We start from the raw sequence: 19,638 nt of genomic DNA, 5'->3' as shown, positions 1-19,638 counted from the left end.
GTTGGAAAATTAGAAAGAAAATGTTGATGAGGGTTTGGAAAAGCTCTGAACTTGTAATTTTCAATCCATTTAATTTCTTCAGAATCTATCAGCTTCACAATTAATAAAAATGTTAATAAAATGAATAAAATTAGGTAAGATTATTACACTGAGAAAAAAAACGGGGATGCGTTTAACTTTTTTCCTCACAACTTTAACATTTTTTAGGTGTAAAAATATATCAACCTTTTTTAATGTTAATTTTACACCTTTTTCAGGGTAAAATTAACATGAAAAAGGATAACTTTAACCCCCAATACACCTAAAAAGGGTAATATTTACACCGATTTTGGATCAATACTGCAGGGTAAAATTAACATTTCCGGAATGTTTTTTTAACTTTTTCGGATTTCTCTTCAGTGTAAGAATTTCAACTAATATTGATTTTAAAAATTTAATGCTGAGATACTAAAATAATAAAATTTTCATCTGAAAATGTTTCTCTGTAAAATTTCTTATTATTTCTTGAATAATTAAAAAAAAACTAAGATCATAAAAAAAACAATAAATTCCGAGAGAAATCAACTATTAAAAAGTCACTCAACTGCATCTCTCTTCTGCACAATTTTTCTTGTGCTCTGAACAAACAAGGAAACAGTTTGTAAGATTTCCGCTTGTTTTGTACCAATTAGGTCAGATGGATTTTCCAAAAGGATTTTTCACTTCGTTGAGTTTCCCAAAAAAAAAAAAAAAAAAAATAGGAAGTCATTGAGCTTCCGTGTACAAAATTCTGCATATCAGAGACTATATTTCTATTTTAAGTTTTCATTGCAGACGCAGACATTGGAGTTCTATAGTTTCTTATCACATGGAAAGCCACATAAAGAATCATGTAACAATAAGTATACTCAAGGTTTTATTACAAGAATGTAATACAAAGAAAATAGAGTTTCATTGCACTCAACTCAGACTTAAAAACTTTATATCGATTTATGAGAAATTTACGAAATTGAGCGAGCACAGAGAAAAGAGACTGATTTTCTTTCTGAATTTGTGATTAGGATTAGATTACAGCGATTAGAGATTAGAAATTAGATGATAAGTAAAATTTAAGATATGTCCTAAAGTCTCAAGCCAAAGTCTGTGGGAAGCCTGAAATTCTCTTAAATAATATTTCTATAATGAAAATTAAGAATATTTTCCAAGATATTCATTTTACAAATCAATGTTTCATTGCTGAAACTCAAAGAAAAAGTATTAGAGGAAACTGGGGCACCATCGAACATGGGGCAGCACTTGGATTATGTTGACCATTTCTTCAGTGGACAAGGATCTTCATAATGCCTATGAATTACACTCTGTCCCGGGATTATGCACATTTTCGGGATCGAAAAAACGCGCGAAATGGATTTAGGGGAAAGTACCCATGCTTGATACGATCCAAACTTGATAATAAGTTTTTTTTCCTACGTTAATCAATAATTGTGACTCACAGCAATATATTTTAATAGCCGGTCCTAAGACTCACATTTCCTAAAAAAAATTAGGACGTCAGCTCTTTTTTCCTAGTTTCAGGAAACAAAAAACAAAAATAGGTCCAAAACTGTAATTTTGATACATGATATTTCATAAGTATTTCTTAATTAATGTCGCTGTTCAGGAAAACTACTATCATAGGCACATATAGGGTTCATCAGTATTAATATTTATGTAAAAAGTAATATGGGAATTCAGTGGGGAAAATAAGAAATATTTTTATTTGGGGACACTGTTTTGTGGGTGGTGACAAATTCATAAATTCTATCTGTGTCCATCCTATATTTTAAGAAGGGTCCATGAATGATAATTTAAATGTGGCAACTCTATCATTAGATGTGATTCTTTCATAATTACACCTATTGTAATCCTCCAATTTTATCGACAATTGACATAGCCTTCAACCCTGTTGCCTGAATTTTAAGGTTGCAGAGTGACATTTTCATGGACTCAAAGTGAAAAAAAGGTTTTCGCTAGCGCCCTAATGTCATAAAAACATGGCTTAGAAATATTACATAAGAGTGATTTTAAAACTAATAACTGGTCTTACAAACGATTTTAACAGATAGATTAGAGTTCCGTCTAAATATTGACGTGCATTTTTTTGTATCCGGTGAAATTTTTACAGTGAAAATGGGCCTCCGAATTGTCGAATCACAATTAGTATACAGGAAGGCCCCGGACCCAACTTGTATAAAAATCGCTACTGAATTCCCATTTTCTTCTTGAGGAAAATCTAAAGTTTTTCAGGAGCTATTTGAGGTTGGATTATGATCCTAATAAGTGAGACATATTTTTGTCATAGTAGAAGAATCGCTTTGATTTGTGTGGTAATCAGAAAATAATCACAAACCTTGAAAATCATTTTACAGTATCAAGCATGGGCACTTTTCCCTATGCATCGAGAAAATTTGCATACCGGCAGGGGCTTTCTTTTGCATAAATCGGCCGTATAACGAATTTCACGCGGAGTAAAACTAGTCAGAGAAAAAAGATTCAACTATTTAAAAGAAATTCATCAACGTAAAGTACTCTTTCGCAAAACTTCTTCAATAAATTGTTAGAATATAAAATTTTTACCTTAATAAAAGAAATTAAAGTTTTATTCTGAAAAATAAGCATAGTGTCTTTAAATTTCCCGCGTCACAAAATAGCATATTCAGGCGTATTTCAAAAATGATTTCATAAATTGACTCCCAAAAAATAGGCAAACTTGCGTAATTGTGTGCATAATCTAGTCAGGTACATCCCGAAGTGCATAATGCTGGAACTGAGTGTACATAGGTATTGTATCTTCTGTAAATTTTATATTGTGTTACTGGATAAGTCTAGAGGCCATACAGTAAGAGATATCGATTTAAGCTTATCGGCGTCTCTTCACCATAGCATACGTTAATTTGATCAATTTTCAATTTAGGGATAAACTTTTTGTAATATAAACTCGTTCAAAACGGTAGAAAATTGGTATTCATCCAATATTGTTTGCGAAAAACGAAGGGCACTTTCTCGCGAGTTCGAGAATTCCATGGGGGGAAGTGGGGCACCTTTGAAAGTGGGGCATCTTTGAAAATGGAATTTTTCACCTATTTTTAAGTAAAATTGAGCTTTGATTTAGGTGTACAAATTGATCGACAAGCTAAATTACATTGTGATATGGCTCAGTTCCACTTTAACATAGGAGAAAAATCCCAATTTCAAAGGTGCTCCACTTCCCCCTAGAGCTAGGAAACTTTATTACTGTTTTTGTCATAGAAATAAATGCAGGTGTCGAATTCCCACTTTGGTAAATTTTTTTAAGTTTAAATGAAAAAGAAGGTAAAGTAGCGAACATGGGAATTGCATAGGGGAAAGTGACCATGCTTGATACTGTAAAATGATGTCCAAGGTTTGTGATTATTTTCTGATTAACACACAAACCAAAGCGATTCTTCCACTATGACAAAAATATGTCTCACTTATTAGGTTCATAATCCAACCTCAAATAGTTCCTGGAAATCCTTAGATTTTCTTCAAGAAGAAAATGGAAATTCAGTAGTGATTTTTATACAAGTTGGGTCCGAGGCCTTCCTGTATAATAATTGATTCGACAATTCGGAGGCCTATTTTCACTGTAAAAATTTCACCGGATACAAAAAAATGCACATCAATATTTAGACGGAACTCTAATCTATCTGCTTAAATCGTTTGTAAGACTAGTTATTAGTTTTAAAATCACTTTTATGTAATTTTTCTAAGCAATGGTTTTATGACATTAGGGCGCTAGCGAAAATCATTTTTTCACTTTGAGTCCATGAAAATGTCACTCTGCAACCTTAAAATTCAGGCAACAGGTTTGAAGATTATGTCAATTGTCGATAAAATTGGAGGATTGCAATATGTGTAATTATGAAATAATCACATCTAATGATATAGTTGCCACATTAAAATTATCATTCATGGACACTTCTTAGAATATAGGATGGACACAAGTAGAATTTAAGAATTTGTTACCACCCACAAAAACAGTGTCCACCAATTAAAAATATTTTTACATAAATATTAGTACTGATGAACCCTCTATGTGCCTATGATAGTAGTTTTCCTGTACAGCGACATTAATTAAGAAATACTTATGAAATATCATGTATCGAAATTACAGTTTTGGGCCTATTTTTGATTTTTGCTTCCTGAAACTAGGAAAAAAAGAGCTAGGATCCTAATTTTTTTTAGGAAATGTGAGGCTTAGCACCAGCTATTGAAATATATTGCGATGAGTCATAACTATTGATTAACATAGGAAAAAATAGTTATTATCAAGCTTGGATCGTATCAAGCATGGTCACTTTCCCCTACATAAGGTATAATCGGATAATTTGGAATTAGTGTAGAGTCTCTTTAATTGTAAAAAATGTGATTTTAATATCAATTTTAATAGCAAAAACCGTTTAGACTTTGGCGAAAATTGATCTCAATTTAATATTTTGTGTAGAATCAAATTGATTTTTAATAATTTTTAATTATTTCGCTTGTCCAAAATTTATTGTAGAAATTGTTCTATTTGGCTTATTTTTTTTAGTATTTTGCGCTACGATCACAACAAGGTATTTTAAGAACATTTTATGTCCTTTCTTATGATGATCACTATGATAGTGCAATGATAGAATTTTAAGCTCAAACTCTCCTCATGGGAAAAACTGGGACAGCAGTAAACTCGGGGTAATTGTGAACAGTACAATTTTTTTTTTAATTATACGTTTAGGTTTCATAAAAGACAAGACCTGTATAAATTCATAGATACCATAGGGATTTTTGTCTAGAGAAGAAATGGTCGACATGAGACCAAGTAGTGTAGATATAAATATCAGTGTTTCGTGCTACCCCATATTTAATACTGCCCCAGTCTCCCCTATATACATTTCAACCGTATGCGTGTTCACAACAGTCCTATCTTACCTTAAAATTTAAGTATACTTTGAAAATTCGTGCAGAGCAATTTAAGTAATTGCACTGTAAAGATAACAAAGAACTTTAATGTCAATACCAATAGCAGTGTGAATCATGAAATATTTGTTATCACAAGAGATGAAGAGAAAAATATTACATGTTGTGTTTTGTCTTCAGAGCTTTATACTGTTCTCAAAAATAAGTTGCTTGTCAACATTTTTATGTGCAATTAATTGTAGTTACACTTTCCTTACAATGTACAGTAGACTCTCGCTTATCCGTAAGAGCGGGACCGAAATGTCACCCGGATTTTGAGATTGATACATTAAATTGTTTGAAATACAACAATTTTTTTTGTTTACATTGGAAATTTGTGGAGGACTGACCTGACTGAATCGACATTCTCTCTAAACATGCGTACTGTCCAAAAAAGTTACAGTGAGAAAGAATTACAGTAGATAGAGCACTTTTGCTTCAACAAAAAACCCCAAAACGGGGACAATTGGGGTAAATGTCCTAATTCAAAACCCTTTCCAGACGCTTTAACTTTGACAAAAGATTCAATACATTAAGTTCATATTTATTCTGAAGAGAATTACATAAATTTGCTCCTTGACTCTTCTAGAATGTTACTGTTTAGTAATTCTTTAGATATAATTTGAAAACTTCTTGAATACAAGAAAAATATGCGAGTGTAAAATGCTTCTATTGGAAACGTATTAATCCAAATGGAGACAAGGGAAAGTTTCTAATTGGAGACATACAGTGTAACCGAAGGCGCGACGAAAGGCTTCCAAAACCTTGTTGAGATGCTCTTGAGTGGAGGATTTGTTCTTATTCCTTGTCTTTTCTCCTTTCCCATCTAAAACAATAAGAAAATCTCTCCAAAAAATCATATTTCCGGTGTTTCCTATTGAAGTATTTGCAGACACTTCAGAAAAACCCTTTTTGTTCACGAAATAGGTAGTTATTTCATTTGAAAACTTCACGTATCGTCAACAATAAAGACTAGCACTTAATATAACTAAAATTAGCCAGAAATATTACATAAATGTTAAACAAAACGAATAAACAACAGTCACCCCATTGTGTTTTTCATTGGAAAACATGGTCGATCGATGAAAAATTCGATGTTGAAAAGGTACACTTTTAATTTTTCTGAAAAATTAACAAATTAAAATTTGTGAATATGAATGGATTTTCGCTTTTTTTAGAGCAAAATTAACTAAATAATGAAACTGAGGTATAGAAAATATATAAATATAATAATTTAGTACTGTATTTATCATGAAAACAGTGACGTTTCCATTTGGAGTAGCGAAAAATTTCCATTTGGAGCAGGTTTAGAATTAACTTAATTTATCCTATGTCAACAAAATTTTGAAAATTCAACTGTCTCACGGATTTTTTATGTCACCCGGAAAAAGAGTTCGTGGATAAGTGAGAGTCTACTGTAGTTTTCTTTTTGAGTGATTGACAAGGGGAGTATGGGAAATTGATCAAATAAAGGCACTGTACTCAAACTCATTTATATATATTTATTTTATATATAATATTTATATTTTATATTTTTGTATATGCATAAACTGCCCCACATCCCCCTAAATAGACTGTAAATCTACCACTCAGAATCAACTCGATTTCTTACAAAAAAAGTTTTATTCGCTTTTTGGATACTTCCTTATACCCTTTACCTTCCCTGTAAATATTATATTTGAAAGATAACTATTTTCAAAGTTTTAGAGATTTTAAATATCAAAAAATCCATACTCAGCATGTAAAATCTCTGTTTCAAATCGCTCTCCTGTAAAATTTGCCTACTGCGAGTTATTCGTTTCTTATTCTGAGTGGTCGAAATTAAACAATTAACCATTTTCATCAACAAATCTTTACAAAATAGAGAATTATATAAATTTTACGAGTTTGGTTGATAGAGACAAAAGTTTTTTTTTAATATTTACATTAATTTTGATTTTTTCAGGCTAATTGAAATTTAAGTCCCCATCAATGTTTGATAAAATTTTGCCAAGGTTTCTTCAATGAGGAAAATTTTCTTCAATTTGGGATTTAATTTTAATCACTTTCAAGTCATCAATTTCAAAAGTGACTTGTAGAAAATTCTCCCTGTAATTGCTCAACTATCTTTTCAATCGATCAAACTGTTAAATTATTCACAAAAGGATTTCAAGTAAAATTTTTGCTGTTTTATAGCATTCCCTTTGCCAATTGCTGTGGGCTTTTCCCTTTGCTGCAAGAAATGTTCTTTGACTAGGAGAGATCTGGGAAATCCCGCCAAGAAATTCATGCATCATCCATAGGCTTTTTCGCGGGAATTCTTGCGGTGCGTCGATGCGTGGGGCGATGGGGCTTTTTTTACATGAGAGTGGGGGCCCCTTGACTGAGAGAGTGAGTGAGAAAGAATTGGCTTTTGAGGTGTCTGAGTGTGTGAAAAGTCGTTCCCTGACCACTTGAACAGCTCCCCAGACCGTTCAGTTGTAACTCGAGAAGCAGTGAGTGAAGAAGTGCCGCGTGTTTTTAGACAAGAGAAAAATCTATTTTTTATTTAAGAAACTTTAGTGAAATTTTGTGAAGTTGAGAGACTCTACAAGAGCTAAAAGGAATATTTTTTTTTGGATTTTTGGAGATTCGCGTGAAGAAAGGTGAGCTACCAAGAGACTTCATTTATTTTGTGAATGACGTTTGTGGGATTTATTTGCCATTTACTTACACATTTTGTGAAGAATTTTCCTCTCTGGTGCAATATTGTGTGTCTTTGGGCGTCTTTGGGGGACGCCTCCAGAGTTGAATCTCTGTGGATGCTGCAGAATTTGCGCGCGCGGTTATTCCGTGAAAACATTCAACAGGTTAGGTAAATTGTAGGTGAATTAGAAGCGCCAATTAAGTGGAATACCTCTCTCGCTGTGAGAATAATAAAAAAAAATCATATAGAGACACGAGAGATTCGAGGTAAGAGATCACGGTTTTTCAAGGCTCTCCCCAATGTTGTCATCCATTCACTTTTCCCAACACAAACACCAAGAATTTACTAAAAGAATCATAAAATTTTTCTCACTACTTGTGATTGGATCAATCAGACCTGACAAGTGTTAAATGGGCCGAGGAAAATCTTTTCAAATGATTCATAAATCCCGCGATCTCATGGGATTTGCCGATCAAATGATCTTCAAAGACTTCCCGACCTTGATCAATAGGTTAACTATATTGGTATTGCAAAAATAAAATACCTGCAAAAAGTTATTAAGTGATCATTTTTGGAATTTTTGATCAATCAAACTACTCAAGATCATGGCCAAAACAGTTTACAAAAAAGTGAACTAAAAAACATTAAAATTGCGTAGTGAAAATGTAATCTGACTCGTATTCTATCAATTAAAAATATAACGATATAGCCAAAAGAAAATGTTTATAACTAAAACAACTGGACAAAAGCAAAACAAGTTAAAAATAAATTAAAGAATAGTAGTTTAAATTAATTAAAATGCCGACCGGGAGAGTTAATTAAAGTGGAAGCTGCAATTTTTCTGGCATTTAACTAAAAAAAAATAGATTTAAAAATGCCCTTGACTTAAATTGACCATCTTGCTTACACGTAGTAAAAAATACTTTACTGTTGGAATCCTATATTTTAATGTTAGTAGGGTAAGTGTGCCAAATTTCGGCCAGCTTGCAATTCCGGCCATCTTTTTTGTTCATCGAATTTCCATGAATTTTTAGTTTTTACATACTCTAGAGATTATACAATGCAAAAAAATAACAAAAAATGTAGCTCCGACAAACAAGATGACGTGAAAAAGACATTTGAAGAATTCCCGATGGGCAAAGAACTATGAGACTAAAGGTGGCCGAAATAAGGCACCAAAGCTATGTCAACATTTTTATTTATTTTAAAATGTTTTAAGAATGATTTTAGAGTAAATAAAAAACGATAAACTGTCTACAAGGTTCCAAGCAACACTCCTTAAGAAGAAGTAATAAAAATATTCAATTTGTATTAATAATATAGCATTTAAAACTTGAGACCTTGGCGCTTTCGTGCAACTGTGCCGAAATTTGGCACGCTTACCCTAATTGTGATTTTTAGAATTTTATAAATTTTCTTCATTCAGAAAAATTTATAGGATTGCAAGTTCTCAGGTTTAAGTGAAAGTTTATATCATTTAACTGCGTCTGCCGCCAACTTCACTACTGATCTCCTCAAAAAGAAAAAAGAGTGAGGGCCCGGTTCACTGGCCATGTAAATCTTCTGAAGCCATAAATACTATTTAAATTTAATACATATTTTTTTATTAAATGAAATATAAGAATCAGCCTTCCCAGGGGTAAACAAGTTTGCCAGTCACGGTTCATTTTACTCTGGGTGCCGATTAGCACGATGCTGCGGACTGATCGCGCGATCAGTGCCATCTTTGCGACTGATCGCGCAATCAGCGCGAACTTGGAGACTGATCCCACAATCAACGCGATCTTGTAGACTGATCACGTGATGAGCGCGATGTTGGAGACTGATATGCGATCAGCGCGATATTGGAGACTGATACGCGATAAGCGCGATCTTGGAGACTCATCGGCGGGATTTTCCGAGCTTCCATTAACGGTTCACTCTGGCAATACTTGTTCATCCCCTACAGCCTTCAAATATTGCATTTCTTCACTCTTACTTAAGTAAATATTCTATTCTCTTAACTGTTGGGGGCAGGAGGTCAGCATTAAAAAAAACATTTTCTTCAATTTTTATGATTTTATGTTTATTCGATGGCCGTTGGGTCAATGGACGAAGATGAACTGAACTATGTTGGTAAGCTGACCGCTTTTTCCACGAAAAAAAGTTACTATATTAGGAAAATTGCGTAGATTATGGAGAATTTCAAGACCTTTCCAGTGGTATTATATTTTCCTCAATCGATTGATTTGATTGCTAAAAAATCCATTATTAAAACTTAAAATTAATGGATCTAAGAATGATATTTTTAAGTGATCCTTGCCTTTGTAGTAGAAACAAGAGAAGGGCACCAGCGATGGTAGGAGTTCCTCTTGTCGTCAGGTCGTCGTCCCGTATTATTATCTCAAAACAAAATGATTTTTTACAAAAATTATTCTCTACTCTTTATGAATAAGGTATTGCAAGGGAGATAAGCAATTATCAGTGATGAACCTGATAAAATTCGTATGGCGATCTGAGGAACATGAGTGCATGTTTGCAATTTAACCTATTTTTATTATTATAATATTATTTATAATATTATTAATTAATTATGGAGCATTTTTCTTAACCAGGCTATCTATAGTATCCCCTCTCTTATGCATTTTTCGAAATTTTTTAAATTCTTATTTTTGCTTAGTTAATAAAATTCACAAGTAAAGATTTTTGGAAAATTACAGAGAATATTAAGGCATTGCCTTAATATAGTAGTATTTAGTATTTTCCTCGATCTTTAAAGTTATTTTGCAAAAAAAAAGAAAAATTGAAACAATAAAAAAAAAAGTACAAGCCTTGGAACCACTATTTTAAATAACAGGTGCTTATGTCACTTATTACTTTAAGACGTACGTTCTTATGCTTCGATTTTCAGATTCAATCATTCCGTTAACCTTTCAGAATGTAGGGAATCGACGTTGATATTAACTTAATGAAAAATCCGGTGATCGTCGCATGAGAGGAGGTTCAGCCCAGAATTTTTTTTTTCTTTCCAGAGCATCGAAAGTTCTGGGAAGAAAAGAAATTTTTATTCTGGGCTGAACCTCCTCCCATCCGACGATCACCGGATTTTTCATGACGTTAACCTTTCAACGCCTCGCAGGATTATTGTTTCTTTTATTTAAATTTATTTTTCTCTTATTTTATTTACTGTTTCAAATATCTTTCACAAAATCTAGAAGGACATAGTCCAAATAAAGATAGACTAAAAATTTTACTTTCTATTTGGTTGGTGTTTAAGGCTTAAAAAAAGCTGTAGAAAAGAAAAGAAAAAAAATCATTTAAACATCTTAACACCTAAACACTTATCCGCCCTACAGCCATGTAAGAAATGTAAAAATACTAATAATACACAGTAACAAAGTACTTTTTTTCTTATAAAAGCTGCCACAAGTGCCTCAATAAGTTTCACTATAAAATTATTTTTTCTTTTTGCGTTACTTCTTGAGATCTCATTTGGAGCATTGTCCCCAAAGCACTTATGTTGTGAAATTTGGGACTTTCAACATCAATACAAAACAATGAATTTGTATTCAAGACATTAACCTCAGAACAATTTGCATACATAATCTGTTTTTAGTGCAACTGAAAGAAACATACAATAAATTAAAAGAATGTGAATAAATATTGAAAGAATTTTTAAATTGGATGTCAATTAGAAACAACGATCATCCGTGTTATGATGATCGTGTTTATAATAAAAATCCATTGATTGTGCAATGAGTTGCTCAATAGTTCTCAGAAGATCTAATGAAAATTTCATGAGGATCGCAATCTTTAAGATTATTTGCACTATCTCTATAATGGCAAATATACTGAAAAAGAAAAACAAATTCTAAGGTGATCATATCAGTTCAGACTGATCATGATCTTCAAGATATTCATCAAATATTATTCAACACCTCAATTAAAATTCCCCAAAATGTCTTCAAGTTAATTATCCATGAAACTTCAGTGTTCACGAGGGGTTTTTGTAGTAGAGTCACAAAAAAAGTACTAAAATTAGCAAAAAGTGCACATTACAAGAATAATAATGACTTGGCCAAGGAAATAGTGTTCATTAAGTTATTTTTGGGTTGATGCAACGCCCATTTTAGAGATTTTAATGACACTTTTAATTTCTTAATCACAAATTTGGGTGTTAACAGTTTCTTGCTTGACAAAATGTGTCCACTTTTGGTTGGTTATATTGTCCAATAAAGTACAAAAATCATCAAAATCAGTTAGATTTCTGTCCTTTAAAGTGGTTTTGAGGGAAGGTCACTTATTTGCAGAGTCATTTTAATCAATCAAAAGCCATGATAATAAAACCATTTTATCGGATTTTTATAAAATTAATTTTCTGTGCAATTTGTTGGGGAGTTATGAGTGTCTTTTTGAGTCGCACCTCGATTGCTTTTAACTCCACAACATCGCGGGAATTTGTTGTGCATTCCAATGCGAAATTGTGGTTTTGATTTGAGCCTCAATGGGACTGTGAGGCTTGTCCAACGAGAATTGCTCAACATTTTCTTGAGACTGTGTATTTGTGTTTTCAATGGTGCTAACCATTTTAATTTGATTTTTGTGCATTTTGTTGAGAGCAAAACTGCAAAAAAAATATTGAATAAGAGCAAGAAACTGTGTCTGTGTGATATCGACGCTTCCATCAGCTATTGACGTAATAGGAATTTGGTTATTTTTTTAAATTTGTGAAGTGGGAAATAACTCCCAATTTACAAATCAGTAATTATTACAATTAAGCAAATAATTAAAGAACAAAATGTTGGCTTACAATTCTAAAACAATTTAAGAATAAAATTTCCAGTTGTTTTTGATAATATAGTACGAGTTTCTCGATTCTGAAAGAATTAAAACAAGATTTCTTTATGATATTGCTGCGAATTTTATTAAAAAAATAGATTTAAATATTGTGTTAACTGCAATCAGTAGAAGTATTAAATATCAGTTGTTATTATTATTATTTTACAAATTAAAAGGTAAAATTAGAAATGACAATGTTCAATTGATGAAAAGCCATATAAAACATCAAAATACCTCCTTCGAATAAGCTGTAGTAAAGCTTATACGACACTGGTTGATGCAAGCGGCGTTTTAAATTCAAATTCAACACTGATACTGACTTGAAGTGGTGCACTTGTGGTCTGGAAATTCGATTTTTGTCCAGTAAATTGATTAGCAATGTGTAAACCTTGTTGGGCTCGTTGGAGCCAAAAAAAAAGACCCAAATAGTAGAGCTGTTAAATGGACTTTTTTTTGCTTGAGATTTCAATCTATTTGGGAATTTATTCAACGACCAATCATTTAATATTTGTCTTCTGGGTGGTATTGGTATAACCTCGATTCTTATGGAATTCCCTTCTTAAAATAATATGGCTCTCAAGGCACTTTCAAGGCTGTCGTTAATTCCCAAATTGCGTGAGAATCCTTTTAGTTCTGGGACACGATCGTTCAACCAAATTGAGACCACAAGAAGTCACCCTATAAATTGTTGACCCTAAATACGACAAATAAAACCATTGATTGATTTAAATGTGGTGCAAAAGGTGTTTTGGCGGCTGAATAGCATATTTGTCTGTTTGAATGGCCAAAATTGACCCATTTCTCAGGAGTTTCGCTTTTCGCGCTCAATACAAAACTCTTTGAACTCTCAGTTTCCATTCTGCACAGAGTTGAGTGCGACATGGTCAACAGAGCGGAATAAAATGTGTGTGTGTCTGTCACAAAAAAAAGAATACTCAAAAGCCCTCATTTTAGAGGGGTACTTCATCCAAAGTTTAGTTGCTGTTGGTTTAGTTGCTCGAAAATATATTTAACGAGAGCTTTTGTGTTTGGGATATTGCTTTAAAAACGGATGAGCAAAAATTGGACAACACTTATAATCATTAGGGGAGACTGGGGCAAAAGTCACAAATCGAAAAATTCAAAATTCACTATCTTCCTAGGTAAAAAAGATAGCGGGTCAATTTTTTTCTATAGATAGCCTCCATAGACCTTCTTCAATGTCGTAAGTTTCTTAGAATTCGAATAAGGAATTTAGAAAATAAAAAAATTTCGAAATTTTTAGCCCTATTTTTGAAATATTTTCCTTGCAGAAGATAACAATTATTACCTACTTATTTTCCAAAATTGATGCACTGGTGAATATTTTCTAAATAATTTGGATTCTTTAAATACGAATCCGCTATCTATTTTAGAATTTCACAAAAGTTATTTTCTCCAGAAATCCTTTTATTAAAAATGGACACTTGGGGTAAAAAGTAACAAAAGGTATAGAGCAAAAAGTAACAAGAAGCGAAGCAATTTCTGATGTCTCACGGCGAAAAGAAACGTCATTACCATATCTCGCTGGTTGTTATTTGCATTGGTCAAACAATTAGCAGTCTTTTGTGTGTGTTTTTTTTTCTAAAATAGCTTGAAAACCGCTTTCCTGGTTTTCTCACTTTTCTCGCAGAGAAAACGGTGTTTTACAAAGGTTTAGATGAATAAATTTTCTATGAAAATATGTCCTCTAGGTATGTTTTCAAATTTACGGAAGCCTGTAATAAAGCGAATCAAAATATGACAATACTTCATGTCTGGTACTATTTGTCCCAGCATTTTTGAGAAGAGTCATAAAATTACCTTTTAGAAATTGGCTCGATAAACGTATTTCCTTACAAAATAGAGGAAAATTACTTTCACAAAGTTGTAGAGCGGTAAATTTCCTATAAAACTGCGCTAATTAGAAATTTTAGAAGCTTGTAAAAAAATAAAATATCCGTTTTGTAACTTTTTGCCCCAGTCTCCCCTATAGACACGTAAAATATTCAATTCAATAAAGTATTTTAGTTTTATCGCGCTTTTTGATATGCGAGAGATTGAAAACATTTAAAGCATTTAAAGCTCTAGCGATTTTGAGTACGTGAACAAACACAATATTATGAGATTCAATATTTAAACATTTTTGAATAATGCTCTTTAGCCTGTGTAGTGTTATATTACACTTGCACATTAAAATATTAATGTTATTCATATTAATTGCAGCTGTGGAGAGTCTAAATATATGATTTGTGTTTCTTATTTAATATTTAGAATTTGACCTATTTAATTGATAAAAAAGGTAGACTTGGTGCACAAAAATTGGTTTAAATTGTTTCATAGCATTAATGCGAAAAATACAGGTGTGACGATTCTAATCAGGAGGGTGACATTAGCTCTGAAAAATGGGACCGGTTTTACTGTAATTTTTCCCCTGTTTTCGTACACATTTCACGAGATATCTTCAAAACTACGTTGGTTGCCAATTTAGGGTTTTCGGTTGCCTCTTTGTTATTAAATTGGCTTTTATTTTGTATTATTATTTTTTTGCTAATTAATTCTACAATGACAGAAAACAGATAATAAACACAAAAGTTTTTTCGGCTCGCTAGAAACATATGAGAAACATAGGAAATGTCATGCCCCTGGTTCTGATATTAAAATTTTAATGTGCAAGTATGATTCCAGGATTAAGAAAAGTCACATTTTTTATCGAGGAATATTCATTATTCCGAAATTGAAATATTTTGGAATATGCTTTAAAGATTTTGCATTATAAAAATTTTGAACGGATTTTTCCATTAATTTGTCAATGAGGTTGATAAGAAAACTAAGACGGTGATGGACGCATTGAAAAAACTGGACTGATTTGAATATGGGATAATTTCATTTAATTTCTCATAGCTTCGACACACCTTTTAGATCAGGAAAATTTCAGAAAGTCAATATTCAGATCCCTTTCTGTCTTAAAAGCTTTGCATATGTCTTCCCTACTCTTTCGAACTCTTCTTCTTTTGAAAATCACACCTAGTTACATTTAGTTCAGCCCAATTTTGAGACCGAAATAGGGATAGGCATGCAAATCTTAAAGGCACGTGAAATTTGATTTCATGAATTTATACAGACTTAAAGGCAGGGGCCCATCAAGCCTAATAAAAAGTGAAGATATTTTTCACATTTCCTTGTAAAAATTTTGCAGATATTGCACCGCGACTTAAACAAATTTCCTCGTAGTTCTTGTATTATTTCGGCTAACATTATGAAATATGTATTTTTATATGGATTTTAATGCACGATTTCGAAATATATCAGACTGATAAGTCAATTCTCTTTAGGAAAAAAAACTTGCTAATAGTCTTCCGTGCCCCTATGCAAAAACGTATGGAAAAATGAATTGTTGAGAGGCCCCTGCTTAAAGGTGTTCCGAAGGCTTTAATATTTGCAACTCCAGCAGACTTTTTGCATATTTTTAAACCACTTTATCGTATTCTTCTTCTTCTTTTATTTATCAATCCAAATTCAATTTAGTTCAATCCAATTTTGAATGCGAAAGAGTGGACAGATCTACGCAAAACGTTTTTAGAAATATAGCGATGTGAATTTTGATTTTACGAAATTTTGCCTGATCTACAGCTTGAGTCGAAGGCATGATTAATTTTAAAATTTGTTTTCAGTCAATTACGGATCTAAATCAGATAAAATTTACCACATTTACAACTTCATTCCTTATTTGTTATATATTTTTGAAAAGTATTTCCTTAAATTTTTCTATAAATCTTATCCAAAGTTATTTTTGAAATCTCTCGTTTTCTGACTGATTACCCCTTTTCTGTTCACCTGAGTAGGTACACCGAAGAAATTTTGTCAGTGTTTGTGGAATGTGGAGGGCCCAATTCTTCTGCATCATCGTCAGAGTATTTGGGGTTTGGTGAACAGAGTCGGGAGAGGTTTGTTCCTCCGAAGCAACCGGTTCGTCAAGCGTGGAGTCAGATGAAAAAATCATCATAATTATTCAACAAAACACACGATCACCGTCTTTGACCAAGTCCCCACCTCAAAATTGGACATGTGTGTTAGTATGCTTTTTAATGGCAGGAAAAAATCATTATAGGTGTACAGGTTCACGTTGCATTGCTAATGAAAAGTTATTGCCGTTACGGAGTCTCTTTCCAGCTTCTGAGTTTCTTTTAATCTTTATAAGATAATTTGCGCAAAAGAATTGATACAATTGCTGGTGATCTACATTCACATGATGGCTGTGTCGGCCAGATTCCAAAGATTTGCTTTTTTCACCCAAAAAGCTTTCACTGGTAAATTTGAGAGGAATTTTCACTGAGATGTTGGCAAAAATTTCAATGTTTCAATCTCTTTTGGTTCGTGTTTCTTGAATGTTTCTAAAAGAGATTTTGAATGTCAGCGATTTGACGTATTTTTGAAACATTTAAATTACTGATATCTCAATTTGTTTATTCTAATTTCGAAGCTTATAAATTAGAAGTTTATTTACGGTTATTGTTATTGAAATTGAATTTAATTGCTCTCCATGAGAGAGCAATAAATATTATATAGTTTAGAGATTTTCTGTTTCTTGTAGATATTCCACTCTCGAGAAAGCTTTTGAATGTCATAATAATATTCGTTTTAATGACAAATGGTATTCGTAGATTCCCCTAATACGGCTTTTGACCTAAAGTTTAGATACTCGTATATGGCTTAAGTTCTTTAATTTATTGTTAGTAAGGATTTTTGAAAAAAAAAATGACTTGGGATTGGATATTAAGGAGGATTAATCTATTAGGGAAAAGTGGCCTGCCTTTGAATGCGGCAGCCTCTGAATATTTTAATTTTTCTTTTATTTTCCAAAGCGAAAACCCTAAACGCTCTAAACTATAGTCAATACAACTAATTATTTTCTATGAACTTCGATGAACAAAATATAATTTTTGCTTTGGAAAATAAGAGAAAAAAATAAATGTTCAAAGGCTGCCGCATTCAAAGACAGACCACTTTCTCCTATATCTTGTGAACCCACTTCACTTAGCATCGAAGGCCTTCAGAGACTGAGCTAAACCTCCAGTCTGAAACCTGGGTTGTTACATTTAAATTTTTCAAAAAAAAAAACATTTTTAAGAAATATCTCGCAGATAATTTCATAATTTTGGTATCTTTGATAGGATATTTTGTATTTGAACAACACAAGAGTTCAAGAGTTCCAACAAAGAGAAAATTTGGATTGTTCGAAGGTTCGCGCGTGCGAAGCATGCCAAACTTCCCTTAATAGGGGAATGTAGGCATGTTTCGCACAGAGTGAACCTTCAAACGTTGCGAATTTTCTTTTTGTTTGGAAAGAGCTGACTTACAATTTTTCATCTCATTTCATGATCTTAATAATTATCTATCTTACGGCTAAGAAATGACGAACTCTCTTTGCTAAGAAAGAGAAAATTTACGTTGTTTGAAGGTTCACTCTGTGCGAAACATTCCAACATTCCCCTATGCAAAACTTTTTTTCTCTTATTTTTGGTATTTTCGAGATCATTATTTCGGTTCTACTAAAGCGATTTGAATCTTTATAAAAGAAAATCGAAAGGTTTTTTTCTAAAAAAACGCGAATTTTTAGAATGAATATTTAGGTTCGAACGTCTCAAAATAATGAATAACAAACGATTTTAGTGTTTTTTTTTGACCTAGTGGATGATTTGAGCTTAATATCCAATTTTAAGTCAAGATTTTACTAAAATATTTCTTGACAAGAAATTACAACAGAAGTTAAGCCATTCCTTAACTGCCTTAACCTTTGGTCTGAAGACTATTAGATTTATAATTTTCTAGGCCGGGGTTTACATCGATTTTACACTTAGGACAATTATTCAAATGGCTTGATTGTTTTAATTATTCAATTTTCACTCATTTAATTTGCATTTTTTAAAATTATTTATTGAAATGTATATAAAATCTATACAGATTTTTCCGAACAAACTTCACTTTGTTTAGTAGAAAACTTGAAATAAAAACGAGCATTCACGACTTAAAGATTATTGGCTATAGACGGAATAATTATACCTTTTTTATTTTTTGTTTTACCCTTTTACGATATTTTTAAGATTGATCCCCTCTTCATCAGGGTTACAAGAGCTGATAAATTTTTCTTTTTGTTTTGTTAATATTTTGGTCTTTAACATTCTTCCATCGAATTAGATATAATTCGATTAGTGCTATAATTAGTGATATAATTTAGCTGCACAAACAAATTGAGAAGTTTTAATTAAATTATGATACGGCTCAGTTACACTTAAACATAGGAGAAAAATCCTAATTTTAAAGGTGCCCCACTTCGCCCTACATCAAAATTAGATTGAAATTATTTCAACGAAAATTGTACTTAATAGGGGAATGTGGGCATGGTTCGCATAGAGTGGACCTTCAAACGATGCGAATTTTTCCTTTGTTTGCAAAGAGCTGGTTTACCATTTCTCATCTCGTCTTGTGAGGTTAATAATCAACTATCGTATGGGTAAGATTTGACGACCTAGCTCTTTGCAAACAAAGAGAAAATTCGTATCGTTTGAAGGTTCAGTCTGTGCGAACCATGCCTACATTCCCCTATCTAAATTTTGATCTTTTTATAATAAGCCAAAACTGTCTAGACTGAATACAAATGAAAATAGAATGTAAATAGTTTGAAAATAGAAAAGGAATATACGTTTAACAAATATTTAGAAATTCATATTTATTTTTTACGTCATACAAAGCAATAGTAATAATGAGATCTCTGCTTCTGTAAAGTTCAAATAAGAAATAAAAGCACAATTTTCTATTCAATAGATCGAAAAACAATATTTGCACTGTCTTGCAGAAATTGAGAAAAATATCCTATTTGTTAAATAAATTTTTAAAATCATATTTCTGGCTGTTGGGGAACCCGCAGTTCATTAAAGTGATAATATCTCACCAGGTAAATATGTGCAAAATATAAATTCCAAATAAAATTTTCGAAAATGTGCTAATTTAGCATTTAGCATTCACTCACTATACACAGTCGAGAGTGTGGTGCAATAAATTCAAAGAGTTAATAAAAAGTGAGTTATCGATCGTTCAATGACTTTATTTTCTCTTCAATCCTTCTCAAAGACATTTATTGAGGCTATTTCGAAGAATTTAGAGGAGTATTTTAATCGATTAGG

The 19,638-nt window shown here is 32.2% G+C and overlaps 1 protein-coding gene across 2 annotated transcripts in view; it reads left to right on the top strand.

Annotated features, from left to right (window-relative positions):
• The first annotated feature begins 7,164 nt into the window (after positions 1–7,164).
• Positions 7,165–19,638, top strand: part of LOC129798958 (putative ferric-chelate reductase 1 homolog) — a 43,135-nt gene continuing 30,661 nt past the window's right edge. The window contains exon 1 of one of the 2 annotated variants that reach the window (XM_055842491.1): positions 7,165–7,598. The gene's annotated coding sequence lies outside the window, so the exon portion shown is untranslated. The remainder of the gene's footprint in view (positions 7,599–19,638) is intronic. The other variant, XM_055842490.1, reaches the window with a different exon arrangement.

Source organism: Phlebotomus papatasi, chromosome 1, assembly GCF_024763615.1.
Source record: "Phlebotomus papatasi isolate M1 chromosome 1, Ppap_2.1, whole genome shotgun sequence".
NCBI lineage: Eukaryota > Metazoa > Arthropoda > Insecta > Diptera > Psychodidae > Phlebotomus > Phlebotomus papatasi.
This window is presented reverse-complemented; position numbering and strand designations above follow the sequence as displayed.